This window comes from Pristiophorus japonicus, chromosome 6 (assembly GCF_044704955.1).
Source record: "Pristiophorus japonicus isolate sPriJap1 chromosome 6, sPriJap1.hap1, whole genome shotgun sequence".
Taxonomy (NCBI): domain Eukaryota; kingdom Metazoa; phylum Chordata; class Chondrichthyes; family Pristiophoridae; genus Pristiophorus; species Pristiophorus japonicus.
The window spans coordinates 27617582-27633842 of NC_091982.1; the positions used below are offsets into that span (position 1 = coordinate 27617582).

The 16261-nt window shown below is 41.3% G+C and overlaps 1 protein-coding gene across 2 annotated transcripts in view; it reads right to left on the minus strand.

Annotated features, from left to right (window-relative positions):
- Window positions 1-16261, minus strand: part of gria3b (glutamate receptor, ionotropic, AMPA 3b) — a 494474-nt gene that overhangs the window by 142541 nt on the left and 335672 nt on the right. The window lies entirely within an intron of this gene.

The window sequence follows — 16261 nt, forward strand, 5'->3', positions numbered from 1 at the left end:
ATTGGCTACCCTCCACTCGATAGGAACTGATCCAGAGTCAATGGAATGTTGGAAAATGACTGTCAATGCATCCGCTATTTCCAAGGCCACCTCCTTAAGTACTCTGGGATGCAGTCCATCAGGCCCTGGGGAATTATCGGCCTTCAATCCCATCAATTTCCCCAACACAATTTCCTGACTAATAAAGATTTCCCTCAGTTCCTCCTCCTTACTAGACCCTCTGACCCCTTTTATATCCGGAAGGTTGTTTGTGTCCTCCTTAGTGAATACCGAACCAAAGTACTTGTTCAATTGGTCTGCCATTTCTTTGTTCCCCGTTATGACTTCCCCTGATTCTGACTGCAGGGGACCTACGTTTGTCTTTACTAACCTTTTTCTCTTTACATATCTATAGAAACTTTTGCAGTCCGTCTTGATGTTCCCTGCAAGCTTCTTCTCGTACTCTATTTTCCCTGCCCTAATCAAACCCTTTGTCCTCCTCTGCTGAGTTCTAAATTTCTCCCAGTCCCCGGGTTCGCTGCTATTTCTGGCCAATTTGTATGCCACTTCCTTGGCTTTAATACTATCCCTGATTTCCCTAGATAGCCACGGTTGAGCCACCTTCCCTTTTTTATTTTTACGCCAGACAGGAATGTACAATTGTTGTAGTTCATCCATGCGATCGCTAAATGTCTGCCATTGCCCATCCACAGTCAACCCCTTAAGTATCATTCGCCAATCTATCCTAGCCAATTCACGCCTCACACCTTTAAAGTTACCCTTCTTTAAGTTCTGGACCATGGTCTCTGAATTAACTGTTTCATTCTCCATCCTAATGCAGAATTCCACCATATTATGGTCACTCTTCCCCAAGGGGCCTCGCACAATGGTATTGCTAATTAATCCTCTCTCATCACACAACACCCAGTCTAAGATGGCCTCCCTCCTAGTTGGTTCCTCGATATATTGGTCTAGAAAACCATCCCTTATGCACTCCAGGAAATCCTCCTCCACCGTATTGCTTCCAGTTTGGTTAGCTCAATCTATGTGCATATTAAAGTCACCCATTATAACTGCTGCACCTTTATTGCATGCACCCCTAATTTCCTGTTTGATGCCCTCCCCAACATCACTACTACTGTTTGGAGGTCTGTACACAACTCCCACTAACGTTTTTTGCCCTTTGGTGTTCTGCAGCTCTACCCATATAGATTCCACATCATCCAAGCTAATGTCTTTCCTAACTATTGCATTAATCTCCTCTTTAACCAGCAATGCTACCCCACCTCCTTTTCCTTTTATTCTATCCTTCCTGAATGTTGAATACCCCTGGATGTTGAGTTCCCAGCCCTGATCATCCTGGAGCCACGTCTCCGTAATCCCAATCACATCATATTTGTTAACATCTATTTGCACAGTTAATTCATCCACCTTATTGCGGATACTCCTTACATTAAGACACAAAGCCTTCAGGCTTGTTTTTTTAACACTCTTTGTCCTTTTAGAATTTTGCTGTACAGTGGCCCTTTTTGTTCTTTGTCTTGGGTTTCTCTGCCCTCCACTTTTCCTCATCTCCTTTCTGTCTTTTGTTTTTGCCTCCTTTTTGTTTCCCTCTGTCTCCCTGCATTGGTTCCCATCCCCCTGCCATACTCCTCCCCAACAGCACTAGCAAACACTCCCCCTCGGACATTGGTTCCGGTCCTGCCCAGGTGCAGACCGTTCGGTTTGTACTGGTCCCACCTCCCCCAGAACCGGTTCCAATGCCCCAGGAATTTGAATCCCTCCCTGCTGCACCACTGCTCAAGCACGTATTCATCTGCGCTATCCTGCGATTCCTACTCTGACTAGCACGTGGCACTGGTAGCAATGTCGGTGTACTACAGCATTAGAGTGCTGCAAACACTAACAATTATTGCACAGAGGCAGAGAGAGAGCTGCACCCAGGTTTTCCGATGATTCTGGAGAGAGTCAGAGCACGCAGGGAGGTCCTCTTCCCTTCCGATTGGTGGAAGGGACCTTCCCAGGAGACCAAAACAGCCTGGTTGCAGATTACAGAGGCAGTCACAAGGACCTGGATGCAATGCCGTAAATGTTTCAATGATATCAATAGAAACAAAGAAGAAGAAAGACTTATATGGCACCTTTCATGACCACTGGACGTCTCAAAGCACTTTTCAGCCAATGAAGTACTTTTGAAATGTAGTCACTGTTGTAATGTGGTAAAATAGATCAAGAAACATTAGTACTAAGCCACACTCAATTTCATCCTGCTGTATCTCCCATCATATCCCCATCACTCTGCCTTCCCTTCCCTACTCCTGCACGTCATTGTTCACACCAACTTACCTTGCACCTCCACCCACCCCTCTCTCTCTATCTACATTATCACATCCCCACCTCATTAGCCATCCCTCACACTCACCCTCATCCTAATGCAATCATATCTACTAACAACACACAAGGTAAGCACTTGGGTGCTTTATACAATGTTTATGTAAAGTTTCTGTTAATGTGATGTCAAACATAAAAATCTTTATTTTCAACACTTTCCAGACTTGGACAGATTTGTGTGCATCTTTGAAAGTAGCTTAGTGAGTGGAACTGAATGGTGATGAGTGTGAAAGGAATGGCTTGGGCATTGTAGAGATACTTTATGGTGTTGGTGTGGGTGATGCCAACCTGGCACATCATGTTGTAGCCATATGAGTGTACAGCGTAAAGTTAATTAAATCTGGCCATAATGAGGCCATCCCTGGCCTCCCGAGCAGCAATGTACTCAGGTGGTGATGGCTTCTGTCCTGTGCAGCATCAGGTGATTGCAGAGAAGGTTGGCGTGTTGGTATTGCTGGTGTGCATGGTGCTGCTAGTGTTGGGGCTCATCGGTGAGGGAGTTCTTCCAATGAGGTGACACTGGATGGAGACTTTGCTGGAAACACTTGCAGCCTGCAAAATCTGTGCTGGAAATGGACTGAGAACAGCTTCTGCCTGAGGAAAGTGATCATGTGTCAGGTGGCAGCTTTTACTGTACATTTGATGCTGTCAAGTAATCAGCTAGAGCAATGGCCACGGAACTCTCGCCTCAAGTCGACAGACATGGTTCCCGAGCTGCATGAATCCCGTGGCCATGCAGGAAATTCAAAATGTGGGGGGAAAAGGCTCTTAAGTGCTTGCAAACTACCCGATAAGGATTTCAATTCAGTCACCCCCTGCTGCTGGTCGGGTCGGCTTCGCAATGACAGAAGCACCTGGGGGAAAATTGTGTGGGGAGGCATGATGTCAGCGGGTTCCAAATCCGCTGTCAAAAATAACAACTTCCCCCCCCCAGCCCGCCACCGATCGCTCCCACTACCACCCCAGAAAATTCCTGTCTAAGAGCTAGATCTTCACAATATTTATTTTGCGCAAAGCAAGTCTTTGTTCTACCCTAACCAAAATGAGGCTCTTAATCAGAAGAGCAGTTTGCCGAACTAGCTCATTGGAAAGATGCAGGTGTTACTGAGAAATACATAGTAGTGACTGGATGACGTTTGTTTCAATGAGATGGTCTATTTCTGCATTTCAAAGAAAAAGACAGAACAATTGTGTGAAATGTGAGAAGACAAAATAAAGTAAATGCATACCTTGGGAGAAATTTTCAATGCAGGCATGTGATGAAATGATAATGAGTTAATTAACAAAAAACATAAAATACATGGTTAATAATAAACTCATTTCTTACTCTATAACCCATGGAGGCACCTTTTGATGCCTTTCTTGGTATTTCATTCTGTATTCCGGGTCGCAATACCTGTCCAAAGAAATGTAATCGCTCGTCCACTATACAATTTTATAATTAGTTTTAATATGCTTAGATTTGCATTAAAATATCTGTTTGCTGCGATTCTTAAAAAAAGCTAAATGTTATCCGAAATATGCAAAGAATATAGCTCTTAATCTATGAATTAGTATGAACTGCATAGTGCAGAAAAGAACCATTTATAGTAGAACCTTTCCTTTTTGGGTTTCTCTATCGGTTAAAGAGTTTGCTCATCAAACACTCGTAACATTATTTTCTCCCAGCTTTATTTGGATGGCAGTATAAAATATGTTCTGAAGCTCCTGTCTACATGTAAACTAGTTTTAGAGGAGTTTCACAGCACCCGTACTATGGAAGTCACTTGTGGGGTAATTTACTCTGGTCGATATATATAGCGATATCATGAACAAATGTAGAAAGATTTTCTCTGGTCACTATTTCTAGTGTTTACAATTCTGCTACTAATAACTACAAGAGGAATTCTTCACGCATTTATCTGTGATATTGTTACATTTAGTCAGCAGTAGAAATCATCACCACTGGTGTGTAATAAATACCATATTTTTTTTAATGTGCTTGAATTAATGTTTCACTTGCTCAAAGCTGTTAGTTGATCTTTAGTTACAGTAGCTTAAATTTAACAATGAAGAAAATACATCCTTTTTATATAAATAAGACGCTAACCAGGGACTAGGCATGACTGGCAACTGGCCACAGTGAGTAAAACAGACACAGAAACAGTAAACAATTGGAGCTGGAGGTATTTGAAAACTCGCTGAAGTTATTTGAAAAGATTGTTAATTTATTTGTAGTTCAACCCTTCAAAGTGGAAAGTAACTAGTCCCAGGCTACTTGGCAAGATAAATTTCCCAGCATTATGTAGCCACAGGAGTTTAATTTCCTCTGCTCGTGCATTGATTAATGCTGCTGCCTAAACTTCGTCAGTGCACTATTTTAACACTGTTATCAACCTATGTATTTATTGTGTTTTTTACATAATGGGACCACTGTTTTTCATTACCAATAGAGTTATATATGGATTATTTCCACTTTTGGTCATTGTCTGAGACTTGTAAACTCTCTTCCATTTCACCTCCCTTGTGACATGCCCTTGTGTGTGGCGAGCTCCTCCACATTTATGCCAAGGTCACTTAATCAATGTAAAACACTGTAACACTCATTGATGAATTTCAAATCCAACTGGCTTCATTAAAATAGCACACAAAGGAATTTTACACAAACACGTTAGCCATAGCACAACTAAAATAAATTAAATCCCTTAGTGAATTAAATCCTCCATTACTGTATTATAGCAATATTTATATATTACTACATGATATGAACATGAAATATTTCGTATATTTGAAATGCAACAGGCTTCAGAGGCCGGATTTGCTCTGCGCCCCGATTGGGGGCGGGAACCATCTGGGGCCGGGACTTTCTGTGCCTGGCACTGAATTCGACTGACCGCCCCTCAAAGAAAGTAATCTCCCATGCACCACTTCCTTTTGGGGCAGTTCCCGGGATGCTACTGGGGCGGTGAGGGAAGCGCTATGCAGATACTCCGCGTAGTATTGTCGCGCTTCAATGTCACCACCCTTTGCTTAAAAGGGAGGGCCGCTGCGCACTCTGCAAGGCCTCTGATAGCCTCCACTTGGCCACTAGGGCAGCGTGGGACTGGGCCTGCAGCCCAGCACTCAAAACAGAATTGTGTGCTGCATGATGACGGCCTGGACCACGCTAGAGCTGCCATTGTAGAGCTGACCCGAGAGTCGGCAATCAAAAAAAAATGGTGGCCTGGGGCACTGGCGCCCTCCCCTTTAAGGAGCGCCCCGAGAGCGGGTGCCGGCCAGCCTCGCGGCCTGCGAGGCAATGTCCCCCGCGGGACATTAAGGGGTCGGCGTGGGGTCACCACATACGCTGATGATGTCATTGCCGGTTGGGTAGCGGTCGGGGGCGCTAACCGTGGGATGCGAAACCGCTGCAAATTCACCGGGCAATTTTCCGGGAGGCGGTAGTGCCCCCTTCCCCTGGGTGAAAAGTCTTCTCTGCCCCGTTAGCGACCCCGGAGGTTTATTACTTATTATTAACAGTCTTCATTATAATATCCAGCTCAGTCTCTGTATCTAATATTGTCTTTTTCCAGTACCGCCAGTCTTTCCAGGTTAGGCATGTTTTGCAGCTGAGAGGTAGCTGGCTGACACACTCCTAAACTTCCACAAATTCTACAAGATGGAGGCCCAGGGATGAATCGCCCCCATAGGGAAGTCACCTAACACCCTCATATCAGCATGGCTGGGAATTCAGTGTCATGGGGGACCAAAAGCAAGTTTTTAATCTGCAAACCAATCCAGTACCAAAATGGGGTAAACCACAAGATTTCAAACTGGAGTTGATAAGTGACTTGTGAGGAGATCTCTTGAAGTTATGGCCGGTGATCGGGAGAACCTCTGCAGAAATTCAATCAAAATGTTGGTATTAAAGGTTGCTTCAGCTGATTTCTGGACAACAAAATAGAACTCTAAATGAGATGGCTGAGAAAATTACCATTATACAGCTTTGGGAGTTTGATAAATATGTGGGAGGACAGATGTCCCACTTTGACTGGCGGGCTGACAACTCATTGAGCCACAGACGCGGTGGGCCTAATGGCTTCCTTCTGTGCTATAAGATTCTATGTTTCTATAGACAGGAGTCATGCAGCTTTAACTCCAAGGATAGCGAAGTGGAAACAAGTCACCCACACACAACCTGGCTGTCCAGTGGCATGTAGGTAATGTGAGCCAAGGAAGTCTGCGAGTGTTTCAGCATGTTGATCTTACACAGGGGATCATATAGAGGCACATGGAGGGTACTGACCTTGCAGTACAGTCAAAGATCCCATGGTTATTTTGTGTCTGGGATTTGCTTTCAATTTGTTGGGGTATTTGGTGTGACACAATGCTCCACCTCAGTTATGATGAAGTAGCCTTACTTGCTTTGCCTGCTCCAGGGAAATACCCAAGTGGTCACAAAGTTAGCATGTGAGCTGGGAGCAAAGTGAACTTTTCATAGGTGTGGCTTCCTCAGTTGAGCAGCAGTCATATGAATGGTGGCAGCTGGTGGCGAAGCCTACACTGCTGGAAAGTGATGATGGTGCAAGCCTGTTTGTGTGGAGAGGAAGCAATGATAATTGATGCCAGCCATGGTAAACATATAGTGCATGAGGTGTTGGTTGCCAAGGAAACACACATTTTAGGCAGCTTTCCATGTATTCCGCTAGAATTGGAGGAAGTTCCTGGCAGTTCAAAATGTCATGGGGTTTCAGGCAGCAACCAGAAGCCGGCCAACAAGCTAATTGGCCTACCTATGTTCAGAATCCCAGCACGATTCATGGCTGGAGACCTTCTGGCTGTTCTCCAATGGCAGCCAGATGGCCCCAAGAGAGGCAGACTGGGCCACAACCACAGGCCTCTTAGGCTCCTCTTTCCTCAACTGTTTCCCAACACAAGGGCCGCCTAGGAGGAAAGACTTTGCTGGAGATGTGGCTAGATATGGTCACACTAATGGCCTGGACCACCACAATTAGGTGTAAAGAGTTTGTAACAGACTCAGTGCACCTTGGGCATCCTGCATCTGTCCAACCAGAGGGGAGCCAAGAAAATCAGCACTTGCATCCTGTCATGGACAGTTGTAGCTTGCCCATATTGTAACAGTTTTTGGAATTTCTGGAAAAGCTGTCTGTGCCTCTCTGTATGAGGAACGTGTGAAATGTGCAAAAATGTTTAGATGGATTGCTTAACAAGCTTTGGCAGACATAAAGTCCACCGAAGTGATAGGCATAAATAATATTGCTTATTCAATTGCTTATTCCATCTATGGCCTTTGCAATGTCACATCAAGGAGCCAAATGAGCAAGACACTCATTGACGGTTATTTTTGACTTTGGGTAATAGTGTAAAATGGGCAATATTGACTCAGCCATCTGTTACAAATCTCTCCCTATTTTTATTTCCATTGAAGTCATCGATATCGCTTCTTTTACACGATCACCCAAAGTCAATATAACTCGCTTGTGTCCTGACAGTATGTGAGATGCTTATCTGGTCCCTATGAAGGTATTCTGTTATGTATGAAAAATTGACCTAAATTGACTACCCTTAGACTGCTACAGGTATAAGGCTGGGATTTTTGTAAGTGCCCCGCAAGTTCCAGGTTTCCACGTGCGATGCGCATGTGCTTAAACCCGGAACTTGCGATAATTCAACTTTCAACTTGACAGATCATATGAATCTGAAGGAAATTGACGTTTGCTGGTGCAGAGTTGAGCTATTTGCCCAATTACTGCCCAGCGAATGCCCATGAAACTCTTACGCCTGGTAAAAGCAGGGGTAAGGTCTTCTTTTACTCGCATGGGTTTAAATATTAATATCATTTTTTTTAAAAATCATTTAAACATTCAAAAACCTTTAAAATTAGTTTAGGTTGTTTGGCCCCTTTAAAAATGTTTAAATTTGATTTTCAAAAAATGTATTTTGATTTTAAATATTTAATTAAATTGTATTTCAATTAATTTTATGATGATTTATTTTTATTTAGGTTGTGTGAAAATGTATTTTTTATGTGATTCCTGTTATGCTTATGGGGATTCCGTACATAAATAGAAATCCTCATAAGCATAATGGGATCCCCCTTTTTGATTGGTTAGGCTGACCCACATGATCCCAGGGATGCTTGCGAACCACATGCGCCCCTAGGTAACATGGGCCTCTATGCAGGCGTACGCATAGAGGACCAGGAGCGCAAGTGATCCAAGATCCGGAGGCACCAGGTAGGTGCGCATTTTTCTTGCGGATCAGAGGCATTTGCCAGCAGGAAGCCTCCGACCACAATTTCAAGTCCATTGTCTTTTACAGTGTGCTAGTTTGATTAGCTGTGAATGGTATCTGTCTATCCTCCTTCCTTCTAATCAGTGTCAAAGAGAGCAATATAACTGCAGTGACGTCTTTACTGGCCAGTTCCCTTTCTGCTGTACTGTTAAGGCTGATGGTAAATGGAGGACTGTGGGTTGTCTTTTTTATATAAAAGCCTTTCATCAAGGACTTCTGATCCAAGTGATGAAAGTAATTCAAAAAAACGACGGAAGCTTTTTGATTTTATAGCCCAGAATTTCTGCCGTGGTTCCCCAGCTAAACATTGATGGAATCTCTCCAGTGTTTCTACCGATCTTCCACAGAAATGATGATGGGAGATTGGGAGAATCCTGTGAGAATTCTCCTCCAGTGTGAGTTAAGTAAATTATTGTAAGTTAGCTAAATCTACTGTTTTTAAACTAACTTCCCAATAAACTTGATTCATAGGGGCCAAAATTTGCTTTATAACACCGCCCGTTACCGCCGGTGATGATAGGCAGCAAAGGCCTATCTTCGACGGTAAGCAGCGGCCACGCCTGCGCAGAAACTCACCAGGCTCTTTGGCAGAGGCGCCAAGAGCTAACGCTGTGCCAGTTAACGCCACCCGCGTGGTGACGTCATCCAGCGTGCAATGCCTCTTTGGCGCCTCTATCGCGATATTTAGTTTGAATGTCAGCCTTCCCGGCAGGCGTTCTTACCGCCTGGGAAAAGTGGTGAGTAAACAGCGGAACTCGGGTATAACCGGCCAGAGAGCAAGATAAGTTTTTTTTCTTTCTTTTTTCATTTTTCCATTAGTTCTAACAGTGAGGAAGTTTGTGTGTGGATTAGAGAAGTTTGAGGTTTTATTCTTTCTTCCCTTTCCTTCCCGTTTTTCAGCTAGCATGGCGGCAGCCTCCCGTTGCGAAATTCAATCAGCTTCCTGTGCTCCCACCCGAGGATGCGTGTGCAACGCCACTTTTTAGCGCTGCTCTCTCCTCTTTGGGTGTTAAAACTGAATGTTGCATTTTGAGGCTGCACCTAACGCCTGGCAGTAAAATCAGCACTCAGGCGGTGACACCGCCTCAAAAACGGCCATAACCAATTTTAACCCCATAGTTTTTAATCCGATGGTGTGCCAATGGAGTATTTGCTGTCAGTGGGTGAGATCAGGAGATATCCAATACTATTTCCAGCAGGTCCTCGCCATTCAAATGGTACATTGTTCACCTTGGGACCCACTATCCCAGATGACTTTTGTGCATGTGGTCACATTTCGGTTTGTTGGAAGCAAGGCTTGCCTGTGGAAGCACACTTTTGTGCTGGGCAAGAATGTCACTATTTGCAGAGGGTTCCTGATGTAGAAAAGCTCGAAACCCACTCCTGCTCCTCCTGATCCCACAAAGGAAACTTTTTGACTTACCTGCAGAGTCTATTCGTCCTTCCCACCAGCTGTCAACCTGTTTTCGCCTGGGGTCCCCTTGATGTAATAGGATCCCAATTTGCACAAATCCGCAAGCCTCCTGCCTGCTATAGGTGGGCTCCTCATCTGCCTGCAGAACCCTGCAGGTTAAAATCAGAAATGGCGGGAAAGGGTCGAAGTCTGAGCGGGTAAGTATCCTGCTTGATTTTACCTGCTCACCCACCTACCACTGGGCAGGTAGTATTAAAATTGACCCAGTGACATCTTGTTGCTACATCTCTGTGAATGCTGCTTTAAAATGAAAGTGAGGCGATGTGTTGACGCAGCTCCCAGTTTTCTCTCCTTTCTGAACGGGGTGTGCCTTGCCTCTGATCACTGCCTCCTCCTGACTGGGAGCTTTCCATATAAGGGATTGCATCACAAATTCATGCACTTGGAGAACATTTTAAAATCTAATTCTCAGCTGTTTTGACCACTGCTTTCTTTCTTAGGAACATGGGGACAGGAGTAGGACACTTAGCCCATCGAGCCTGTTCCGCCTTTCAATGAGATCATGGCTGATCTATGACCTAACTCCATGTACCTGTCTTTTCTCCATATCCTTTAATACTCAGATTTAAATTTAACAATTGACCTCGCATCAATTGCCGTTTGCAGAAGAGAGTTCCAAACTTCTACCACCCTTTGCGTGTAGAATTGTTTCCCAATTTCACTCCTGAAAGACATGGCTCGAATTTTTAGACTATGCTCCCTAGTCCTAGACTCCTCAGCAGAAATAGTTTCTCTCTGTCTACTCTGTCAGTTCCCCTTAATATCTTGAAAACTTCAATCAAATCACTCCTTAATCTTCTAAATTCCAGGGAATACAACCCTAGTTTGTGTAATCTCTCCTCTTAACTTAACCCTTGGAGCCCAGGAAATATTCTGGGAAACCAATCCTGTACTTGTTCCAAGGCCAGTGTATCCTTCCTAAGGTGTGGTGCCCAGAATTGCTCACAGTACTCCAGGTGTGGTGTAACCAGGGCTTATGTTGCCCTCACATTTTCTCCTTCCACAGACTTTCTTCAGTCAGCAGTCTAACTAATGGACATCTGCAAGAACACTGTTCAATGTCAAATAATTAAAAGGAGATTTCAATCACTACAAGAAGTAACCCCCACCTCCATCAGTACTTATTTTTTTCTCCAATTCCTAGGCAACTGTACTGAGATTGGCAAGCACGTCACCTTAGAGACACTGTAATGTAACTATTATTCTCTTTTAAAATAAATTTTACTTAATGTGGGAGAAGAGATACTGCATCAGACTAACATTTTGGACACCTAATTAGCCATTTCTCTGCCAAGGTTTAATTATTTCACTTACTATGCCAATAAGAATGATTTGAAACATGGAAAATAAACACAAATCAGCCTGAATGTGAATAAAAATAGATTTGGTTAAAAATTGTTACAGAGTTCTCGAGCTCTTTGCAATCTGAAGAGCTGATGGTTGCTCTGTGGGCATTTATTTCCATCAGCCCAGTTTTGATGGACTAAATCCAGTAATCCAGTGTCAGTATAATGCCCTGAAGGAGATGCACAATTTTCCAGACCGATGTCTATTGGCTCAACTGGATGGGCAAGGTGATGAGTGATTGGTCACTGTACCATCAATAGCAAAGCCAACAGTAATGTTCACGCAAGCAAATGCAAAGCGCTGATGGCATTACACAAAACATTTAATTGATTTTATGACTGACTGACACAATGTATATTGATGTGGTACAATATGGGGCTTTCACTGGTCCCTAAGAATAATTGTGTTTTTAATTATACTGTTACATCCTGTGCAGCTGTTGCTTCATGCATGCTACTGAGCTGCTGCCATGCTTGAGATAATACACATTTGATTTGCTGGTAGGAGGGAGAGAGATCATCATTCATACAAGTCTAAGATCATTGCCAATATTTGTACCAGTCAGTCATTAAAAGCATTCTTAAAATAATGCCAGGTCAAATTAATTTCTGCTTTTCTGAACGTAAAGTGAGTTAATTAATAGAGTTCTTCCTTTTCTAAAAAAACATTGCTGACCTTGTCTCCCCCTCATTGTTCAGTGCAGTCACTCCCTGAAAGGCAACATAAGTTCTTACAAAGGGATATCTTATTGCATGTGTAGTTTCAAAAATAGCAAAACTGAGGGGATATTTGGCATGTCAAAAAACAATGCTATCGAAATGCGAAGTGTTAAATAGAAATTGATCTGATTATAATGCAGATTTTACCAATATAACTGGTGAATATAATTGGAGCACATTCATCAAGAATGGTGACAAACAATTTGCCATAAAATGTTAGGAATTTGGAAACTAAAAAATAATATTGGCTTGTCTAAAATGATCAGCTTGCCTTTGACATGTGTGATATAATACAAATAAAGTTCAAATGGTTAATGTATAACAATATTACATACCCCCAAATAAGAAAACAAGCTATAAGATAACACAGATACACAACAATCTCTTACAACACTACAATTCTGCAACAGTATATCAAAACTAAGCCTATGTATAAGTCTTGCAGTTGTTTTGTAAAGTAATTCAGAAAAACACTACTGTATCTTTGAGCAATCGACGGAACCAAGTAGGGATCTAAAATAAGCTTGTTAGCATTACAATTTAAAAAGAGGTATGCAATAAAAAGACGACAAAACTTTAAATAGGAGATATATACTGTTTTGGAGGGATTTTTATATACGATGGGAAGGAAGGACTGTGGAAGATATAACATTACTTGACACGAAAGCTGGAATTTAAAATCGATGTCTGAATTGTTATATCTTATCTTTTTTACTTAAATAAACGTTTTCAAAAGATGATAATACTCACATTGCAAAAATATGCAGCACCTTTCGTTTGACATGTCCCAAACAAATTACTCTGGAGTCTTCAAACTCAATTTGTTGAGTTACAACAAAGACTGTTTGAGAAGGCTGGTTCATTAAAAAAAATGCATGGTGGATAGCTTTAGATTGAATCTGAGTGGGTTCCAATTAAAGCCTTTGCACTCAGAAGCCAAGAACGTGTATACAGTCTCTTTAAAATAGAAAAGTCCACAGCTGATCAACTCAAATGAGTGAGTTCTAAAGATGTTGTTGGCACATGTAATGGTTTGGGATATCAGCTGTATCAAGAAAACATTAGAATTTTCAAAACCCCATAACCCCACCCAGAATATTATACCCTGTAACAGCTTAACCTCTTTGGAACAAGCATTACAATATGAGGTATCTCATTGGGGATTTTATATTTTCAATTGAACAGTCAGAACCAAAATTTGAGTTGTCTAATTGGATATTTTGAATCAAAAGAAGGCATTCCACTGTCAGGTTAAGTTGTTGGGAGGACTGGAGATTTTCTGTTAGTAATATGTAAAACATATGCAAATACAGTAGGACCAGAGAAGGAAGACAAACCCTAACAAAGAGAAAAGAGATGACAATAATTAAATTGCAGTATTCCTTTTTGTAGACCGACACAGATCCATTTCAAGTCAACCACAAGTACAGAACATTTGCTAAATGTGTTATGAAATTTAAACTGTTTCATAATAAAAATAAAACGTGGAAACAGAAAAGTTTAGCGGCCATCTTCAGACATCACTATCTTTTAACAACCATTCCTTGGATGTTGTCCCATGTTTGCCTATATGTGATGAATGACTTATTGAAATATTTTTAGGAAAACTTTGAGAACTTATCAATGTGAGAGATAGTAGTGTTGGGAAATATATCCTCTTTGCAGTCAATACCAGGATCAAGAATGAAAGAGTAATAATAAAGGTAATATGCAACTTAGAGTCCCCTCTAAGTGTCTCAACAATATGTCTTAACTGCCAGTCTGAGAAGAATTTCACTACTACATGACCATGCACTTTTCTTTATCTCAAAAGCTATCTTCATGATCTATGTGTATGAGAATACCAAATACAGTGGCAACCAATGCTAAATTAAGGGTAGTTTTTATAATCTTTGGAATTATATTAAGAAATAGATGAAGACTGGAGTAGCTCATTTCACTCTAAATCCTAACAATCTTAACACTTCCTTGTACATTACAGCAGGACAGTCCCTCCACTTTCAATATTTTGATGGTTCTCAATCTGGCAGAGTGTTTAATGTTTTTGCAATGTAACAAATGGTTAGAAAGCATAAAGTGCCCAGTTTGGAACACCTCAGAATGTCCGTACCCCTTTTGTGAAACACATTGAAAGTTGCTTTGAACATGGAAAGATTATTGCTCTGATTGTGAAACTATCCCAAGGGGTGAAAAGTTGGCTGTAACAGGCAAGAATTATGACTTCCTCCAGCCTGAATGACTTCCACTCGCCTCAAACCTTTAGCTCATCTCTGGATCTCCACAAATAACATATTTAATTTGGTAATCTGTATTGGATCATGGTTCCTGCTTATATGATAAAAATTGCTCTATTGAAAACTGTAAAAAAACATATTTACTAATACATGTGTGCACATGCAGCATGCTTTTGTCTTGCACTTTTTTAATAGATTATTTTTATTCATATAAATAGGAGCAATGTCTCAATATAATAAAAACTCTTCAACTATGGTCAACTGACAAGGCAAAAGACTTGAGGTGCATAGGCAGGAAGTGAGTAGATGGGCTGATGGCAGCCATATTGATGCTTGTTAACTGCCTTAAATTCATTTTCAACTTTGCCAGAATTTACACTAGTGGGAAAATAACAGGGACACCTTCTCTAATTAAATTTTTTAACTAACTTTAAAAAAATATAAATGAGAGCTGGAATATTCTATAGAGTTTAATAATGCCTCTGCCTATGCTGCACTAATCATGAAAATACTATCTGTGGCGTACAACTAGACATGTTCGAATCACTACGAGAGGTTCAGCAGATTACCTTTACAGGACACCGATAAATTTCAAGAGAACTTTATCATTATTGTACTGAAAACTCTTTGTGGTTTGTGGAAGAAAATGGTCTGTTGAGTCAAACTGGCCTTTCATATTTCACATTTTATTATATTTAAAACCTATTAAGAATATACAGCTTCTGTTTGGTACAATAAATGAGATATTAGGCGTAGCAATTACAAATACTCCACTTTGAGTCAATTTTAAGTATTTGTGGATGCCTCTGAATGTTTGCACTTTTCCTCAAATGTAATCTCAAGAAAGGTTTAAAAAAATGTTCCCACTTTTTTTCTCTTAACCTTTTTATTTGTATTAATGAATCTTGGTCCTTCAACTGGCTTACTCAATAGAGAAATGTTTAAGTTGCTCACTGCAAAGCCAAGTGTGTCCCCTTGTTCCCCTTATCTTTTTTATGACATAATTATTCTTAATGGTATTTTTTACTTACATTAATTTAATTTTCTTATTCATTTCAGTGGCAAATTTCCTAATTGTTATTCACGTGGTTCTATTTTGTTTAATGAGAAAGCTACTTAATTATCTAATACAAGAGTTGGGTGAATCAAGGAGAAGTGATTTGGCCATTGATGATTTATTGGTAGGTGAAGAAAACAAGAAATTCAAAAAGCTAAAAACTTGGTGTTTTTCTTAAATCTCTCCATTATCTCCAAATAAATATAGGATCTTATCTCCAAATACAATTAGAATTTAGAAAAGAGTGGTTTCCTTAAAACTCTGCCCTTGAAGGTCTACAATATGGGATAATGCAACCTGTAAATGTAATGAAGAAGATGAGACAGCTAGTTGAAAGATGGAAGCAAGCTAGAAAGAATGGTTTAATTAATGTAAACTCAAAAGAAACCAAGACCGGCTTGGAGGTGCTTCTTAATGGTGCTGCTGCATCTGTTTTTCAAGTTTTCCATTCAAAATGGAGGCGCTTACAAAATGTAGCGTGATTCTGTTATATACACCGCACTGTTGACCGTAAAATGCGATATGCAGCAAAAACACGGTAGCCCTCCAAGGGTGGTGGAGACAGACAGACCTTATGCATTTTACGGTCTCGGCATGGTGTATATAAGTTATTCAGATAGCTGTGTGAATGACACTGACAATAAGCCACTTACGCATTTCAGCAGTGTGGCAGAGTGATGATTGGATGGGTGGATCTTACCGTGCTGACATGGATATTAAAATAAAATTTGTTGGGGAACGAGATTGAAAATAAAGGTGGAAGAAAAGTAACGTATATGCACCATGG